Source organism: Hemicordylus capensis, chromosome 2, assembly GCF_027244095.1.
Source record: "Hemicordylus capensis ecotype Gifberg chromosome 2, rHemCap1.1.pri, whole genome shotgun sequence".
Taxonomy (NCBI): Eukaryota; Metazoa; Chordata; class Lepidosauria; order Squamata; family Cordylidae; genus Hemicordylus; species Hemicordylus capensis.
In genome coordinates this window covers 76309753-76330343 of record NC_069658.1, presented here as the reverse complement: position 1 = coordinate 76330343, position 20591 = coordinate 76309753, and positions in this window count along the sequence as shown.

Genomic DNA, 20591 nt, shown 5'->3' with positions numbered 1-20591 from the left:
CTTTTTGCACACAGAGAGTATGTAGGAGAGTAAGCTGAGTTCAGAAATTGTGCTGAACACATGTGGAGGGGCAGGGTCAGTAGGCACAATCCCACTCTTTCTTCCTCTCATATGTGTGCAGTCTACTCTATGTAATTTCTGCATAGGACTATATAATCTCATCTCAGCCTAATTTATTTGACAAGGTTCATGCCACTCTACTTTGCTTGAATGGGATACAAATATGACAAATAATATAACTGAATGGGATACAAATATGACAAATCAATCATATAAACTGTATAACATAAACTTATATAAACAAATCAATCCTATATAAACTCTTCCAGTGTAATATAACAATGGAATACAGATATAACAAATCATATAAACTGAACTGGGACATATTATAATTCTATTCTGTAGTCATAGGAAAATGCTAGTTAGAAGTCCACTATTTCTCTCCACATGGAGAACATTTTGTTGATAAATAATATATAAAAATAATAATATAAATAATATATGTATTATTTATATAAATAATAATAAATATATTATTATTAATAATAATAATAATAATAATAAATAATTATCATCTCAGTTATTTTTTGCTTTAGTTCTTGTTGCTTTGCTGTTAAACGGCATTCAGGTTTTTGAGGTGAAGGCAAAGGGGAGGTTGCCTGGTTTTGATTTTGAAACAGTTCAGCAACAGTGGCATCCTCGATTTCCAACACCGCCTCCACCTGCGCCTGAGCAACTTCTTCAATTGGTGATAATTCTTCAACCATATCTTGAGCCTGTGTTGCTCTTTGCAGTTCTTCCAGCTCAACTCCTGTGAATACTTTATTTCTTATTATGAATCTTCTCTGGTCCGCTAGCCTTTGTTCTGTTATTTCTGTATCTGGATGCTTCTCTTTCCAAATTTGGTACATTCTTTTTAAATAACCTCTTCTAGTTGGACTATACTTGTAATAGCAGATCATTATTTCCTTGTTGGCATTTTTTGTATATTTTTTTCGGTTAAGCGACGTTCTCCAGCCCTGGTTGCTTAACTGAAGATCCTGAGTCCTGTTGCCCACTTGCCACTAGATGTCCAGGGACTACAGCACCTGGCGCGGTCCTTGTTGACCCGGGAAAAATAACAAAAGTTGAAGGAATAGAACTGCCCAATGGAAGGAAGATCAAGAACCTGGAAGAGAAAGATCATTACAGTTACTTGGGCATTCTCCAGGCTGATAACATTGCACACACTGAAGTTAAAAGAAAAATTGGAAGTGAATACATCAGGAGAGTTAGAAAAATCCTAAAGTCCAAACTCAATGGCGGGAACACCATACAAGCCATAAACACCTGGGCTATACCTGTTAACAGATACACTGCAGGAATAATAGACTGGAGCCAGGCAGAGCTAGAGACGCTAGATCGTAAGACCAGGAAAATAATGACCGTCAATCATGCTCTGCACCCCCGCAGTGATGTCGATAGGCTCTACCTCCCTCGCAGCTCAGGTGGAAGAGGAATGCTGCAAGTCCATCAAACAGTAGAGGAGGAGAAAAGAGGCCTTGAAGAATATATCAAGGACAGTGAAGAAGATGCAGTTCAAATGGTCAATAACGAGAAACTATTCAACACCAATGAAAGAAAGCAGGCCTACAAGAAAGAACTAGTCAAGAAACGAGTACAAAAATGGAAAAATAAGCCACTGCATGGTCAATACTTGCGCAATATAAGTGGAAAATCAGACATCACCAAGACCTGGCAATGGCTTAAGAATGGCAACTTGAAGAAAGAAACAAAGGGTTTAATACTGGCTGCACAAAAACAGGCACTAAGAACAAATGCAATAAGAGCCAAAGTCGAAAAATCAACAACAAACAGCAAGTGCCGCCTTTGTAAAGGAGCAGATGAAACAGTGGACCACCTAATCAGCTGTTGTAAAAAGATCACACAGACTGACTACAAACAAAGGCATGACAAAGTAGCAGGGATGATACACTGGAACATCTGCAAAAAATACAAGCTACCTGTAGCCAAAGATTGGTGGGACCATAAAATTGAAAAAGTTGAAGAAAATGAAGATGTAAAAATATTATGGGACTTCCGACTACAAACAGACAAACATCTGCCACAGAATACAACAGATATCACTGTAGTCGAGAAGAAAGAAAAACAAGTTAAAATAATCGACATAGCAATACCAGGGGATAGCAGAATAGAAGAAAAAGAAATAGAAAAAATGACAAAATACAAAGATCTACAAATTGAAAATGAAAGGCTGTGGCAGAAGAAGACCAAAATAATCCCAGTGGTGATTGGCGCCCTGGGTGCAGTTACAAAAGACCTTGAAGAGCACCTCAACACTAGGGGTGTGCAATTCGAATTTTCGGTGATTTGGTTCGGGACCCGAACCGAATCACCCCTGTTCTGTTTTGTGCCCGAATATGGGCCACCCAAATCACCCTTGATTCGGTTCGGATTCGGATTTAACCCGAATCCGAATCGATTCGGGGGGGAAGGGCCCAGGGGCAAAATTTTGGGGTGGGGTGGTAGTGCCCAATGGGTGGAAGCTACCACCCCAATTTCAGGGGGATTGGGCAAAGGGCTGATTTTGGGGGAATATTTGAAATTTTATTGACTTTGGGGCAGTTCGGGGGCATAGCATGGGATCTGGGCAAAAAGAGTGGGGTGGGGTGGTAGAGCCTAATGGATACACTTTCTGCCCCCAAACTGTCCCAAAGACACAAAAACTTCAAAAATTCCCAAAATATCACCCCTTTGTCCAATCCCCCTTAAATTGGGGTGGTAGCCTCCACCCATTAGGCACTACCACCCCACCCCACGCTTCTGCCCCAGGCCCCACTTTCTGCCCCAATCTGCCCCAAACTGCCCCCAAGACACGAAAACTTCAGAAATTTCCCAAAAATCACCCCTTTGCCCAATCCCCCTGAAATTGGGGTGGTAGCCTGCACCCATTAGGCACTACCACCCCACCCCACTCTTTTTGCCCAGATCCCATTCTATGCCCCCAAACTGCCCCAAAGTCACTAAAACTTCAAAAAATCCCCCAAAATCGGCCATGAGCCGAATCACCCAAATTTTTCGGCCCCAAAATTCGGGTGATTCGGCTCGGCCCCGAAAAATATTGGGGGACATCGGGGGTGATTCGGTTCGGCCCCAAATCACCCGAAATTGCTCATTTCGGGCACAGATTGATCTGTGCCCGAAATTTTTTGCACATCCCTACTCAACACCATAGGGGCCACAGAAATCACCACCAGCCAGTTACAAAAAGCAGCTTTACTGGGAACAGCCTATATTCTGCAACGATATCTATAACAACATCAACAACACTGACAATAAAATTCAGCCATCCCAGGTCCTTGGGAAGAATTCAATGTCTGGATAAAACAAACCAGTCAATAACACCTGTCTGACTGTGTAAACAAGATGATGATGATGATGATGATGATTGCTGTTGTTGTTGTTGTTATTGGCTGACGTCCTCACTAACCAACCTAGAACACAGTGGGAGCTGTATCTTTGCAGTGAGAGGTTGCTCTTGATGCAGCCAGAGGGTTGCATCCCCACTTCTGCAGCTCATGTGCAGGGGGAGGCAATTTTAGCTGATCTTCCCTGCCTCTGGAAGTTCTCTGTGCCTTCAAAAACTATGTCCCCGAGGGTGATGCAGCCTTCTTATGCTCCAATAGTGATAAAGGGGAGCCTGTGATTGTTTCCTGTTCTTTTTTTTAACCTCTGGCTCTGCCTCTGTTAGCTGCCTTGCCCTCCACCCTACCAGCCCCAATGAGCACTAGCTGCCACTGAAGGCTAGATGGCACTGGAGATCTCCAGAGCTAATCAAAATGTTCTAGAACATTTTGAAAATAACCATTTTCATCCTGCAGTGCAGATAGTCATTTTGTCTTTGCCTTCTGAAAAACATTTGTATTAATAAACCTGACCTATTGTTTTTGTTTTCATTTATCTGCAATAAATATTGTTGGCTATTTAAAACACTAATTGGAATAAATGAATACATTAAACAGAAAGACTGGTTGCAGACTTAGAAATCCCCAGGGGGTGCTCGAATAGGTTTATGATGCGTTTCTCAAATTTTGCAACTTGGGCTTTACAATTCACATGGACTGGCATTCAGTGCCTCTTAATTCACTCCTTTATTGTTCCAGCAAATTTAGAGGAAGAGATTAGTTATGATTCTGACCTTCCAAGTATTGTGAATTTTATGGCAAACTTAACCTATTGACTTATCTCTTGCAAATGATGCAGAAATTACAAAAAGGAATGGATTAAGCTTCAAAATGCTTTGCCTTGTGTAAAAAGAGGATTTATATTACATCATTAGTTTCTTGATCCTTTAAATTACTCTTGTTCATACTGTTGATTACTGTACTTGGTATAAATTCCTGCTATATATACAGTATTATCATAGTTCCATATAGTGAGAAAACACATCATACTGGACTCTTGTGCTCTGGGCCTGTAACGTTTATTTAAGATACTGTATATAGATTAATCATTGTAGAATAATTCCACGTTGTGCTTGGTGTTGTTGTGGCCACCCCTGCCGAGCTTGGACCAGCATTGCATGCCCAAACGGCAAGACTCTGGCCAGTTTCTGATCCTGCCATATTGAGAGAGAGTAATCAATGCCTGAAGTGTGAGTGAATTGTGCTAAGTATGTTAGTGAATTGTAATTCACTAAGTAAGTTAGTGAATTGCTAAGTATGAGAAACTGTTTGAAAACTGTTTGGTTCATGCTCAAGGCTTTAGACCTTGATAGAAGCAGAAAAGAATGAGTTTGTATAACTCCTGTCCTGGCCTTGTTACGTTCATGCATTTCTTCCTTGCCAAATATAATATATCCCCTTCCAAGACTGCATATGCAAGAGATAATCACAATACGGCTTCAGCATAATACACATAGATAGTGGCACCTGCATAATTTAGGGGTGCATAGCAAACACATAGAAATTAAGGCTAATTTCTCTGTGTGCTATCTGACTAACCATTTCCTGGGACCAGAGGCGCTTCAAGTCTGCTTATACAGCTGACCACAAAACTGTCACCCTTGAGGAGACAGGAATATTTTGAGTACACAGAGAGAGAAACAGTTCCATTTGTCAGAAAGGACCCTCCAATCCAGTTTCTCGACCCATATATGGTATGAGAGAGATCCTGTGAGGGGCAATTGTTGACACTTCCTGGAGACACTGGGAGGATAGTAGTGTCTCCCAAGATATGAGATCTAGACTCAACAGCAGTAAAAAAAAGTATAAAAAGGGAAGCCCCTCCAAACACGGAAAACTTACTGGCTCACTGACACAAGCACACCGTGTCAGACCAGACCAGCAGGCAGGCATTCTTTGTCTTGTGAAGCCATCCATGATAGCAAGCAGAGTTGTCCACCTGTGAGCCTGGTAGTCCACAGCTGCAGAGCTGATAAACAGGCCCCTTTCAATATAGGCAAGAATTTACTGGTGTTCTCTACTGCAAGATGAGAGATCAGGGTGATTTCTGTCCACTTCAACTACCCTCTCTGCCTGAAGAAGTGATTAACAGCCTTGATCACCAGCTACGATCTCCAGCTCCACACACAGCCACTAGCTACATTGAGAACAGTAATATTATTCTTCAAGAAAATGTTGTCTTGTCCCAGTCCCTCCTCTCTAACAGCTTTGTCAGCCTTCCCTGGAATCTACTTCCCCTCCTTCCCGCAAGCCCTCTCTGGAATCCCCCCCACCCAATCTTTCTATTGATATAAGAAAAGAATACAGAATATAGAAAAAGAAGAGTACACAAGTACAGCAGATACCATCTCATATATGTTTTGTACATCAAACCGGAAAACAACACTCTGTCATATCAACATCTCCTCCTAACCACACGTATTATAATTAGAACTTCAATCACCAATCTTAAATGTTCAAACAGAACATCCCACTGAATAACTAAATATAAAAATTAAACAGTATCAAAATTAAAAGCAACTCACTCAAGGATTCATTAGCAGAGAAAATCGAAATCTCAGATGAGGTATACAATCCTGTGACAGATTATAACGTATAAAGGGTTCCCAAGTAAAGTCAAATTTATTTTCTGATTTATTTTTAATATATAAAGTAATCCTAGCCATTGAAGTGTATTCCCAAAGTTTAAGATGCCACTCCTCTAATGTTGGTAACAAATGAGTTTTCCAACAACAAGTATAAATAATTCTAACTGCAGTTATTATGTATAAGGACAACTCCGTTTACCCTCCCTGGAATCCACTCCCCCTCCTTTCTTCTAAGTTCTCCCTCCCCTCCCTTCTGTCTTTCTTTGTCTATGTTAGCTAGAGTAATTACTGAGAACACACACACAACACATACATTACCTTAGGAATGATTTTAGCTGCAAAATTATTTAACTACACTGCAATTTGAAAATTGATTGCCTTGCATGCTTGTCTGATTGGCATTTATGCCTATGTAACCAATTGCCTTAATAAAGCCCATTGAAGTATAGAGGTTGCTGTCTTCCGATTCCAGATCCTACATGGCCACCACAAAAAAACCTGAGTCAGCCACTGTTTGGCTAGTGGCCAAGCTTTGTTTCCACCACTGCAGGGTGTGAATTGGGGCATTGTTCACAACAGTATAGGAACTCCAAGCATATTCATGCCACAGGATTTATGAAAAATGAATGAGGCTTGCAATGGGGAAGTTCCTTGTGCTTGAGAACATTAAGCTCTTCTCCCATCATTTCTGTTGACTTGACATTATTAAGAAGAAGAATTTTGCCTTGACAATTTCATGTGAGGAATATTTCTTATGCACATACCCCTACGTGATATGTATTTATTTAAAATATCTATAGCCCCCCACCCCAGTGCACTACTGCTCGGGGTGGCTTACAACAATGAAATAGATACAAAACACAATATTGACTACATAAGGTGAAAGGCTTCAGAACTAAAACTGTGTCTCACTTCCGATTGGACTGCTGATGAGGCTGCATGCTTCTCAACACGGGAGACCGAGAAGGAGGTATTTGGGGGGATTTTGAGTCTTCATAACCCCCCTCCACCACCCTGGATTAAAGGGTTTGGATCGAGATTGCCCACTGCATCTGCCGGAGCCTGCTCCTGCTGTGCCGGAAGGTACAGCTTTGATTTAAGTTGAGCGGTGGGGGTTGGGAATCATCAAGCTGTACTCCTCCTTTGGAAATCCACAGACAGAAGCCTCTCTCGCATCCAATTTCTTTTGGTTTGGATTATAATTAATAGTTAAAGTTTCAAGAAGCTCACCTCGAAGTGTGGTCAATAATAAATTGCTGGAATTCTACTTGCTGTTGTTGTAATGATTGGATTGATGTCAAGCCATTGCTGTGAAGTCCTTGTGAGTTTGCCAAATATAAATTAAGGTTAGGAATTTGATCTGTGTGTTGAACGGATGGTTAAAAGCTTCAGAACTTAAAACTGAAAAAGCAAAGCAGTAGGGATTATTCTGTTAGTTCTCTTGAGAGAGTTAAACTTAAGGAACAAGTGAATTGCTGTTTGCTGCTGAATATGTCTATCAGAAAGTGCACCAATTAGATGAAGAAGGCGGATCATTAAACTTGCGGTGATAAGATAGAAGGGCTGCGGTCTGGAGCTGAGTTTATTTGGAAATAATTGGAGGCCTGTACATTTTTGGATAACAAGGACTGAATTTGGCTGTAAGAGCTGTGTTTCTGGGTTTGATAATGCAAAAAGCTAAACAGCAGAACCAAACACAAGCCAGAAGGCTTTCTGTCCCAAATCCAGGCCTGGGTGAAGGGTTGAATAAGATAAACAGATAGCTATTGTCTTTCTGGATACAGAGGAAGCATTTGACAATGTCTCCTGACAGTTTATGTGGAGGCTACTGGATGCAATGGGAGTTGGTAATAATTTTATTAGGGCCATTAAGACAATATATTAGGAACAATATGCTAAAATTATTATAAATGGGGAACTATCAGATAATTGTACAATACAAAACGGAACTAGACAAGGTTGTCCACTTTCCCCATTACTTTTTATATTAGTTCTGGAAATGCTTTGTAGAAATATTAGAGAAGATGAACAAATACAAGGCTCGAAAGTAGGGAAACAGGAGTATAAACTTAGAGCCTTTGCGGATGATGTGGTGTTTTTTCTAGAAAATCAATTAGAGAAGATTGGAAGTCTCTTGGAAAAAATAGAACAATTTGGCCAATTGGCTGGGTTTTATATAAATAAGTGTAAAACGAAGGTGTTGACAAAAAATATGGACCAGAAATCCAATGATAGACTTTATGAAATAAGCGGATTGAATGTGGAGAAGAAAATTTACTTGGGTGTCTGGTTGACAAATAAAAATTCCTTGTTGTTTTCAAATAATTATATCAAAATATGGAATACAGTAAAAATTGATTTGCAAAGATGGACTAGAATGAACTTATCTTTAATGGGAAGAATTTCAGTTGTGAAGATGAATGTTCTACCTAAAATGTTGTTTCTTTTCCAGACTATTCCTATAATTAATATGTTAACCTGTTTCAAGCAATGGCAAAAGGACATAACCAAATTTGTTTGGCAAGGGAAAAGACCAAGAATTAAATTTAAAAATGTAACTGATGCTAAAGAAAGAGGTGGTCTTACCCTGCCGGATTTAAGGTTGTATTTTGATGCTGTTTGTTTGACATGGTTAAAAGAATGGATAACATTAAGAAATCCCAGAATACTTGATCTGGAAGGATTTGATAGAAGGTTTGGATGGCATTAATATCTGTGGTATGATAAAAGTAAAGTGCATAAAGACTTTCTTAATCACTATGTAAGAAGGAGTCTAATGGGAGTGTGGGTAAAATACAAAAAATGGCTGGAATCTAAAACTCTATTATGGGTATCCCCGATTAAAGCTTTGGCAAGTAAAGAGATAAATATGCAACCTGAAAGGGGTACCTATAGGGACTTGTTATGTTTTCAAGAGAGGGGTTGTAAATTAAAAAACCTAATCGAAGTACAAAATTTGGTTAGTAACTGATTTCAGTATCATTAGCTAAACGAAATTTACAAGAAGGATCTTAAAGTTGGATTTGAGGATCAAACGTCAAGATTCAAGAACGAATTGTGTGAAAATGATGAAAAATTAGCTTCTAAGATGTATAAGTTGTTGCTTTTGGAGGAGACAAGAGATGAAGTGGTTAAAATGATTATGATAAAATGGGCTCAAGATGTGGGTCATAATATAGATATGGCAGCTTGGGGGAAAAGATAGAAAACTGATTTAAAGTTCACTGCATGTTATACTTTAAAAGAAAATTATTATAAGATGATGTACAGATGGTATTTGACACCGAAAAAATTAGCATTAATGTATAAAAATGTTCCAAACAAATGTTGGAAATGTGGACAATGTGAAGGAACCTTTTTTCATATGTGGTGGTTATGCGGGAAGGCAAAGGCCTTTGGGGATATGATATATAATGAGTTGAAGAAAATTTTTAAAAAGACATTTCCTAAGAGGCCAGAATCCTTCCTGCTAGGAATAACGCAAGGAGAGTTCTCCAGAAGAAACTTAACATTTTTAATGTATGCAACCACGGTGGCTAGAATAGTATATGCGCAGAAATGGAAAGATAATAAAATGCCCTCAAAAGAAGATTGGTTGATAAAAATTTTGGAATACACTGAGATGGCAAAACCTCAAGCACTCATAAGGGATGAAAACTTGGAATGTTTCAAAGAAGATTGGGAACCATTCTTACTTTACTTAAAGAACTATTTTTCCAATATGGACCTTTCAGCAGGGTTGGAAATTTAGTAACAGCAGGTTGGGCAGTGTAAAATCGAGTTTGCAATGTGGAGTATATATGTTTTGAATTATTATAGCAATGGTAGATTTGTATAGCTAATATGAACCGTGCAGACTGGTAAGCGGGAAGTCAATATTTACTTAATTAAACGTAATTAGATTGTTAAGATATTGTAAAAACCAATAAAATTTTAAAATGTGGAAAAAAAGAACTAAAAATGTGTCTGATGTTATAATCCTGTGGGGCACATTTCATAGGAAACATTCATGATATGAAACTGAATTCATCTGGTTACAAGTCAGATTTCAGCTTACTCATATATACACATATGAGTGTGGAGGGCACACACAGGAGAAATTAGGCATGTGTCTCTTTGAAGACTCAGCAACAGCTGGCTCTGCTGGTTCTGAACCCACCACCATCTTGACCAAAAAAAAAGTGGGAACTTAGAAAAGGTTTCTAAAATCTGTAGAGTCAAAATATGAGCAATTCATTCCAGCAAATGAAAACATATTATTGAATTGCTTTTCCACTTCTAGGTTGTTGTTGTGTTTTTAATTATTTTGACTGGTTATTGATTTCAGGGTCAGTCTTGCATGAGGCAAGGTGAGAGGTGGTCACTTAAGGGTGGATGATTGGGGCACGGATGGCACAACGTGTTGACCCCCTGCTGCCTCACCCACCTACCTCACCACCAGAGCAGCTCTTTGCCAAGCTGTGACACACCCACTGCTGGCAAAGAGCCTCCAAGGTGGGCCTCCACGCACCCAGATGATGCCACTCTACTGGGCCTCTCACTATTGGTCAGTGCTATTTCCCTTGTTCTCCCCACCTTTTCAAAAGGGCAGGACTGAGGAAGTGTGGACACATTTCCTATTGTTCTGTTCTCCAGCCCCATACATTTTCAAAAGGTAAGGAGAATGGGAAATAGTAGCAATTGTCAGATGGGTCCCCCTCCCACCAGGTTCTAGGAGGGGGGGGAGAACAGCGAGAAAGGAATGGTCACAGTCAGGGCTGGCAAGGGATGGAGAAGAGGGAAAGGTGGAATAGGTAGAAAGAGAGCTGGTCCTGTTGTAGCAAGTATGAATGGTTCCCTTTGCTAAGCAGGATCTAGATCCACCCTAGTTTATATTTGGATAGGTGACTATATGTGATCACTGTCTGCTGTAAGGTATTTCCTTAAGGGATGTAGCTCAATGATAAAGTATCTGTTTTGCATGCAGAAGGTCCCAGGTTCACTCCCGGCTATCTCCAGGCAGAGCATGGAGAGACTCCTGCCTGCAACCCTGGAGAAGCTGCTGCCAGTCTGGGTAGACAATACAGAGCTAGATGGACCAATGGTCTGACTCAATATAAGATCTGACTCAATGGTCTGACTTATTTCTATGTTCCTAGAAATGGGTTGCAGCAATCTGGGGAGCTGCCTGTTGGGAGCAGCCTCTGCTCTCTGCATGTCCTTTGAAAGCTTTCTGCAGGGCCTGGCTTTCAGAGGGGATGTGGGACAACAACAATGGGCTGCCAGCAAGCATCCTCCTCTCTCAACCTGCTGCCCCTTTAAACACTCCTGGAGGTGGGGCTGGCCCCATGGGGAGGATGACTGGCAAGGCTCCTCCTCACCTCAGGAGCCAAAATATGTTGGGCCAACCAGGATTGATTCAAATTTCCCCGGTTTTCTGATATTTTCTGGGGGTTGAGGGGAATCACCAGTCTGATAGAATTGTAAATCCAATGTACATTATTATCCCAAAGGAAGTACCAAAAGTGAAATTATTTGCATGTACTAGAGTATTGAATAGCACGCTGTACAAATACAATCAAGAACAAACTGTCTCTTGTTAGTCTCCTGGGTCCTCTTATGATTCTCGCCACCCAACCCAGTTGCTAGGTGAACTTATGAAAAAAGATGTGAATGTTCTACAAAGCCCTCCGGAAGCCTTTAGTCACTGTATCCTGAAGTTAATATAAAATTGCTTTAGCCAGAGGCTAGTTTTGTAGAAATTGTAATAGCTGCATGTTCTAGTCAAAGTAGGTTTGAAAAGGGAAGAAATTTGACACAAGCAATACTTCATATAAATCTGTGGTTGAGAAGATTTTAAAATTAAAAAACCCCTCTTTTAATATATATTGTGCAGTACTTCCACAGACCATCAGCTGCATGAGGCACTTTTTTGTTCTCTCTGTCAGCTTAAAGCAGAATGTGTTGAAAGCAACTTTATTACTCGCTGATCTAGCTCTTTGTCAGCACACAATGTGCTTTCCAGCCATTCCTGGATTAATCCTTATGATATTATTAATTATTACTAACATTTTATGAATCAGAAGTTGCCAAAGGCCAAGAAGAATGTATGGGTGATTTCCCAGCTGCCTTTGAGCCGTGCTCAAAGCTTTCAAGGGTTCAGTCCTATACATTATGAAAGAGAGAGAGAACACAGATGAGCCAATACAGAGTGTCTCTGAGACTGTAAAGAGCTCATTTTTTTACCACTGTGTAGCTACAGCAGACCTACACACACACACCCCTCTGGGATTAGGAGACAGGAATTCAGGAGAAGAGCATGCGGCTTTTAGTTTTAGAAAGTATGTAAGCACTGCAATGCAGGCCTCCAACAAGCTATCAGATACTAGTTTTGAAGGCTGAGGGCTCAGGGAGTAACATTTAAATGACCAGATGTTATCTCCTCGCCCCCCTCCTTCTAACAGCATTTCTACACAGAATGAGCTGATAGACTCTGTAGACTTCTGGATGGCACCGATTCAGACTGCAGGTGGGAGTGTCATCTTTTTGAAGATGACACTTATTCTCGTGCATGTAGTTTTGATTCCCCATCTTTCTCCCTGATGTACTAGTTTTTTTGTTTTGTTTTGTTTTGTTTTGTTTTGGTGGTGGTGGTGGTTTTGCATGCAGGGAGTTTTTATTTGAGAAATAATTCAAAACTGTGATTCCTGTCTTGAAGTGCTTCAATCCAAGAGAACTCTGCCAGCATGATGTAGTAGCAGAGTTTTGGATGAGGACCTGGAAGACCATTCAGCATCAGGATGCTGATTGAAAATTCAGAAGTGCAGGGGCTCTCCATGGCAGCCTCCATGGCTATGCCCACCCCAACAACCAGAGAAGCTGAGAAATACCAGCACTCCATCCTTCCCCTTCCACTACACTCCTGTTCAGCATTGAAACTCTGGGCCAGCCACTTATCACTCTCAGCCTAACCTAACTCACAGGGTTGTTGTGGGAATAAACATAACCATAAGAACATAAGAACAGCCCTGCTGCATCAGGCCCAAGGCCCATCTAGTCTAGCATCCGGTTTCACACAGTGGTCCACCAGATGCCGCTGGAAGCCACAGACAGGAGTTGAGGGCATGCCCTCTCTCCTGCTGTTACTCCTCTGCAACTGGTACTCAAAGGCATCCTGCCTTTGAGGCTGGAGGTGGCCTATAAGCCATGAAAACCATGTACACTGCTGTGGGCTCCTTGAAGGAAGAGCAGGATATAAATGTAACAATAAATAAATCTTACTCTACCACTTCATTCTCATGGACTTTCATGGTTTCCATGTGGTCAGCTTCACATTTAAACTGGGCCTTCAGCCACTACACCCGCAGTGATACCATACCACTAACCTAGGTGATCTAGTGGAAATGAAATACCAGCCATATCAAATGCTACACATGCACATTTTTCTTATATCCCTAGTGTCATGTTTAAACTATGCAATGTAAACTGGATGAAAGCAAGTCCGAAGAATCTTCATGAGGGAACCTGAAAAAATTAAGTCCCAAGCTATGCAAGAAAGGTTTGCTAGTGACACATTCCTCATGAGCAAAAATGTTTGGTGAAAATAAAATAAATTGTAAATTGCTTCAGTGGAGCTCTCAGATGAAGATCTGACACCCAAAACATAAATTTTACTGAGACTTGACCTTGGATTGACAGCACGTGCTAAGGTTATTGATGAGAAGCTGTTGTGTGTGTTTGAGAATGCTGGAACAGCCACAAAATCTAAGAACTCACTAGCTTTTTTTCTTCATTTCCTGATTCAGTGCTGCTGGCAACAGCAGCAGCTTATGTAAACCACTCTAGAATAATTTTTCTCCACAATGGCCCTTGACTGGAAAATGACAGATTGTAATGTACCTTTGGAACAGAAGTCCAGAGGAAAGAAAGGGATGATAGCAAGGACAGGAGCTCCAGGTGAAAGTGGGGAGTAGCAGAAGAGAAAGCTTGAGAACTTGTCTTAGAAAGAAAATTGTTTGGGGATGAGGTGAAAAATAGACCCCAAAAAGGAGAAAAGAGATTAAAAGATAGCGAAATCATGGAGAGGGGTATGTTTATGCATGGATCCTGTTCTGCCTTTGGTGAAACAGTCGATAAATGAAATCTAGTTAGAGAGTAATCAGAAATGAAGAAAGAACTGGTAAAACATTATGAATTTGACACCTGACAAGCCATGTATCATGACTAGAAATACAGATAAGGTATAAGGTAATAAAGTTTTGTGAAGAACTTAAGGATATTTTGAAGGCATGGGTTTATAGCATGGAAAATCTTTAAATCTTCTGCCTACTGGGTGCAATTAGAGCAAAAGTGAAAAATGTCCTAAGGTTTCTTGCACTTCAAGGAAATAACTCAGAAATATTAGAAAAAAAGAATAGTCTCCAGTCATAAGAATGTAAGAAATGCATTGCTAGAATTAGGACTGAGCAAGATTTCCAAAGTGCTTGTAGCACGAGCAGAAGTTGTTCTGCTTGTGATAGGGGGAAGGGTGATCTTAGCTGATCTCCCCTATTCTCTGCAGCTCCCCACCCCCACAATTTCATATGAGGTTGGAGGCCTCTGGAGCAGGATGGGATATGGCACAAGAGCTGCAGCAAGAAGGGCATACTGGCAAAAGGGAGGATCTCCCTCCAACTTACATGAACAGAACCTCTTACATTTGCACTATGGCCACCTTCACAGGTAATGCCAAACTGGAAGCAAACATGCCGGAGGTTCAAGATTGTGTTCGTCCAAATGTGTGAAACGGCAGTTTTTCCCAGTTATGCTAGACCGCCCTTTGCCGGTGCACATGGTGCTGCACCAGTCTCGGGTACCTCCAAGCTGGGGTGTGGGGCAAAACTAAACTTTTCCATACACATATATCTAGGTGCTAGGCACAGGGCACCACTCTACACAGAACAGTCTGTATAGAGACGGCAGAACCGTCCACAGGAAACTTAAAAATAAAGACATTGTTCTGTAACCTGGGGAAATAAATGTCCTGCTGACCATCCATAAATGCCGAAAAACCTGCAAAAAGATGCCTTGCTTGGCAACAGCACTGCATCAGATGTGTTTCTTTGTTATGACAGGATTTCTTGCGCATGTGCCCCTTCCCTTCACCAGATGGAAGATGTCAGAAGGTCTTGCATGCAGACTGTGATGACAGGTCCTGCATGCCCAGCAATGTGCCAAGGTGTGCATTGCATGTTGCTCAGGGAGTCCAAGCCACTGGACAGATACAGACAACAGATATGTGGGGCCGTGCATTTCCACAATTTTTAAATTTCAGGGCATTTTCGCACGTGGGGTCTCCACGAGTCAGTTTTTGGTGCCAAACCTGAATTTGAACCTTCAGTTTGTAGTGAGTTTCACTGCTGAAACCTCAGGTTGGAAGGTGGCATTGTGTTGTCTGAATTCAGCCGCTGCCATAACCTGGGTTTTGTTCAGTGGCACCTTCCAAAACCATTGAGAGGGTGGTTCAGACAAGCCCAGAAAGTCTGCTCTCTGCCGGCCGGCTCTCTAAGCAGTTGCCCCACCCTCCGCAGTCTCCATATTCCTCCTGCCATTGCATGTCAACAGGGATGCCACGTACCAGTCTTCAAGACATGTAAAGGGAGAGAACCACATTGGAGGGTGTCCACTTTCCAATTCATATTATGCCCCCACTTGTCAATCTGCATAAAAAGATGGGATGACGAGATCGTCACAGCAGAAGAGGTCTCCAGTGATTAAGGAACACAGAAATGTGTGCACAAATATATGGAATGCCAGTGACACCAGAAACGGTGCAACTCTGTTGTTTCCCAACATAGGGCACCCATGCCAGAGTAATAATGCCACATTGCTTTGCAAAATCAATCATGTGCTGCCCCCCTGAATAAACCTGTGGAAATCTCACATGTGGAAATGTCCTCCCCCCCACACTCCACTACAGCTTGGAGGTACCCGAGTCTGGTGCAGCACCATGTGCACTGTCAAAGGGTAGTCTAACATAACTGGGATAACTCTAATTCTGGGCTAAAAGACAGCCCACAGAATTATTAAGTGGTTCTGTTCTATTCTTTGTACCAGTTTGTAGGGGAAGGGGTGCCCAGCCCCTTCCTTTTGGGTGCAAGTGTGTAGTCTCTGGCATAACTCATGAGAATAATTGTCCATCTGGAGCATTATTCACAGGTGAGAAGCTTCCTGTGTGATAATGATGGATAATGCTCTGGGGCAGAGCACTCTCACATGCAAGTGAAAGGCCAGCGAGACATGCATGCAAGTTGGAGGGCTGTTGCTGTCCAGCCCAGTAGCTGGATCCATGTACACCTCGGGGAAAGGTACCCCAGCAAAACCTTCCCTGTCCTAGCGACTGCTATGAAGAAGCAGTCCAAGCAATCCCTCTGGCAGTCTGGTCCCCCCGCAACACATATCAATGATTTCCTTTTGCCCAGCATAGCACCTGCCTTGTCAGGGATCGCTGAAAGCAGCAGGTGCCCTGACCTGGGATGCCCTGTAGCAGCCGATCCACATACGCTGCAACACCAGTCTCAGCCTGAGAATTTTGAATGTGGACTAGGAGCCATACCCGTTGTTACCCAACTCTGCCCAACCAGATCCACCTGGACAAACGGAGTGGCCCAGACTCCTTGTGAGTCTGGAAGGCGTAAGTAGAGAGGGGAAGGTGCAGACTGCAAGTTCTATTATTAACCAGAGATACTTGGCGCCTCACATCAGTGTGGCCCCCTATAGTTGTATGGCCTATCTTGAGAATGCAGTCTGATGGAGACCCAAAACTCATGGAGCCTCTGGTCCTCTCCAGTGGACTTGCCCTCTCATGAGGAGGCTAATCTCTGGCTGGCAAGCTGACATGGGGGCAGAAGTGTGTTGGGCCTTCCTGGACAGCTTGGCCCAGGTCCAAGAGCATCTTTTGTCACAGCAGACCAAACCCCAGGATCCGTTGCCTGCCCTCATATACATGTTCCCTCCTAAGAAATCATCATGATCCCTTCCCGGAGTAACAGAAAACTAGTACCCCTCTCCATCCCCTGGTACCAGTACTTGTGCTAGTGCAAGACCATATGGCTGTGGTGCTCTTGTGAGGGCGGCGGTAGGTACAAGTGCTGTGAGGAAAAGGATTTAAATGCCCTTTCCCTGCTGAGGGCAGGTGATTAACATGATCCCTCCAGAAATGTCCCCTTGAAGATCGTGGACAATGGCTGACACTCTACTGACGTCCAAACACCTTGCCCACAGTCTGGTGATGAGAGTGGAGAGGAGTCTGCTGGGATGCAGCATGGGTTGACCAGGATGACTGAGGGCTGCAAAACCATGGTTGGACGATCATTTGTGGAATTATTATGATCCCAAAGAGGGGGCTCTGTTTGGGTGCAATGTTTTGTTACTATGCAGTGGTGTGTTGTGTACACCAGTGTTTCTACACAGATGGCTGTCAGTATGGCTTAAACAGCAAGACATGTGCAGTGGTGGGTGGGACTGCCTCCCCACTTTTCACCATCTCCGTCTTTCTCTCCTATATTTGTAGAGGGGCACCCAGTTCCCCTGGGAAGCTGCAGAAGAAAGCTGGCAAAACCTGAAAGGGTATTTTCTCTTTAAATACTCCGAATGCGGGGTCATGGTGTTACTGTTGCTAGGCAGAATCAGAAAGAAAAAGAAGGATGGCAGGAGTGTGGTGCTTTTGCCAAGAGGTGAACATCGAGAGTCGCAGCATGCATAGAGCTACCATGTTTCTGGGTGGGTCTAGCCACCCTCTCTATTATTGCAGTTGAAAAAGCAGCACAAAACTGCAGTTATGGCAGTGTCCGCTTTCAGATGTAACACCACCACCACCAAACTTCAGGTTGGAGTGGCAAAACTTACTACAGACTGAAGGTACAAGTTAGAGTTTGGCGAGGCAAACCACAGGTCGCTTTCACCTTGAAACTGTTGTTGCACACATTCGGACGTAACTGAGTTCCAACATTTGCCCTGTTTAACTCCGGGTTTGTGTTACATCCGAATGCAGTCACGATATCCGAAGGCAGCCTATTATTGCTTAGAGTGCAATACAGCATAATATCTCGTCTGTTAACCAGTAGTAGATTTAAGCATGGCCTCTTTTAAGTGGATTTAAGCATGATCTCTCCCTCTTTACTACAAACAGTGAGTAACTGTTTGTAAAAGTGAGTACAAACATACGAAGTGACAACAATGGTCAGCATCCTAACTACACCTGACACATGTAGCCAAAAAAAAGCACACATGCAGTGGCTGTGCTCCTGCTTCTGAAACACAGGACTTCATGATCAGGGGAGCAATGCCTCTCAGTGTCATATTTTGGCATTGCACAGAGTGCTTTTAAGGGAAGGGGAGTGGGGAAATCCTCCTCCCCCCCACATGTGAGCAACCACACTTCAGAAGCAAAAGCACATCCACTGTATGCATGCATCTTTTGGCTGCAAGCACACAGCATGAGGATATCGGACACTATATTCAACTTCTTCCTTTCACTCTTCTTCTTCTTCTTCTTCTTCTTCTTCTTCTTCTTCTTCTTCTTCTTCTTCTTCTTCTTCTTCTTCTTCTTCTTCTTCTTCTTTTTATATACCACTTTTTGATAAAAGTTCCCAAAGCGGTTTATATAAATAAATAAATAAATAAATAATAACAAATAAGATGAATTTGGAGACATCCAAAGGGCTCACAGTCCAAATAGAAACATAAGACAGACACCAGCAACAACCCTTGTGCGGGGGTTGGATAGGGCCAATTGCTTTCCCTCTGCTAATTAAAGAGAACCACCACTTTCAAAAGGTGCCTCTTAGCTCAGTTAGCAGGGTGTACTAAATGAGGGTTTTTTCCCCTTAAGGATCTAATATAGTATTTCTTTTCTTTTTTGACGTTAGACACAGGGAAGAGTGTTATTTTGCCATTATCTGGGTATCTGTTTATAGGAAGCTTTTTTGGGAGCAGTGCTTCATGCCCTTCTATTTTCAGAGGTCAAGTGAATGGTTGCAGTAGTTATTATTATTTTAAGATCTGCAGCATAAACAGCACTGGCAATTACATCAGAACTTTTACTTAATTGCAAGACGTTTTTGGCTAGCTTTGCTTCCAAAGTTCTGTCAGAAACGTCTGCAATTTGTTAACACAGTTTGATTCTAAAGCTTGCAGAGAGAGGGAGCAAACCAATTTTGGAAGCAGCTTGCAGTTCCACATTAACTGAAAATCAAGGCCTGGTTGATAGATGTTAAAAAGTCCATCTTATGAGGTAGAGCCTTTTATATTGGGAAATCACAAAAGTTCTGAATAGTAGATTTTCTAACACCACTCTTTATTTCACCAAAGGATCTAGGTTTGAGAAGGTGCACCTGTTTAAATGGGTGTCTGGATTTGATTGGGTGGAAGGTATCATGGGAGATAATTCCTTGAGAGGAATTCTCAACAAATCAACAAGGCTTGGTTTCCAAAACATGAGATATGGGCTTTGTTCAGTTCCTAATGCTTACAGGGAAATATATGGAAAGCAGATAGATAGATAGAGATAGATAGGCAGGGTTTATCTATCTGTATACCACTCCAAACACATGTCTCTAGGTGGTTTACAAAAGAAGTACACAAAGCAGTCTAAACCCAAATGCTACACAGTCTTATTACCCATACTTATAAGGTTTTTCTGATTCCTTGTCTCTCAGTAGGGATTACACTCTAGGACTAGAAATACTGTAAAAGACCCCAGGGCTCCTTTCAGACATGGCTGACAGTTCTCTGAAGGCTTTCTCCCCTCAGAGATAACTGCCAGAAACCTCTCCGAAGCATAACTGCCTAAAAACCAACTGTTTTCCTCCCCCACACCTCAGGGTTTTCTTTGTAAGGCAGAACTAGGAAGCTGTGAAACTGAGGGGTGGCATATGAGTATTTTAAACTAATACAGGCATGAAGAATATTGTCCTGACCTCTGTGGCTCTTAAACTGAACCACTGGCCAACATCCTGCCTAAAGCTGTGTGTTCAGTGAAAGGATGCATGGCCACAGTAATAGCATCCCTGCTTCTTTCTGAAGCACAAGTGCTCACACACAGAGGATGATTTTTCACCATCTCCCCTTCCTGGAAGCACTCTGAGCAATGCTTGAGGCATCGCTCAGGGACATGATTGTGCTTTACTCAGAGCACTTTTGGGAGATAAGGAGATCAGTATAAAGTACCCCCCCCCCCGCCACACACACACACAAACAAACACAAACACCTGTGCTTCCGAAGCAGGGATGCTGCTGTTCTGGCCATGCATCCTTCTACTGCACGCACACAGCTGTAGTCAATATGTCAGCCACCATGTTTTAAAAAACACAAAACATTTTCATAATTTTTGCCATCACAGTTATAAAACTAAAGGTTCTGCAAATGTTCCAGAACACCATATCTCAAGTAGTTAAAAATAATTTCCTCCTGTGTGGGAGCAGGCAGGTAGGATCCTGCCTTCTCTTCAGCTTCTCCCTGTTTGGTTGTGAGAACAAGCTTTCTAAGCAGGGATGTGCACGGAATCAGCGCCGCGCATGG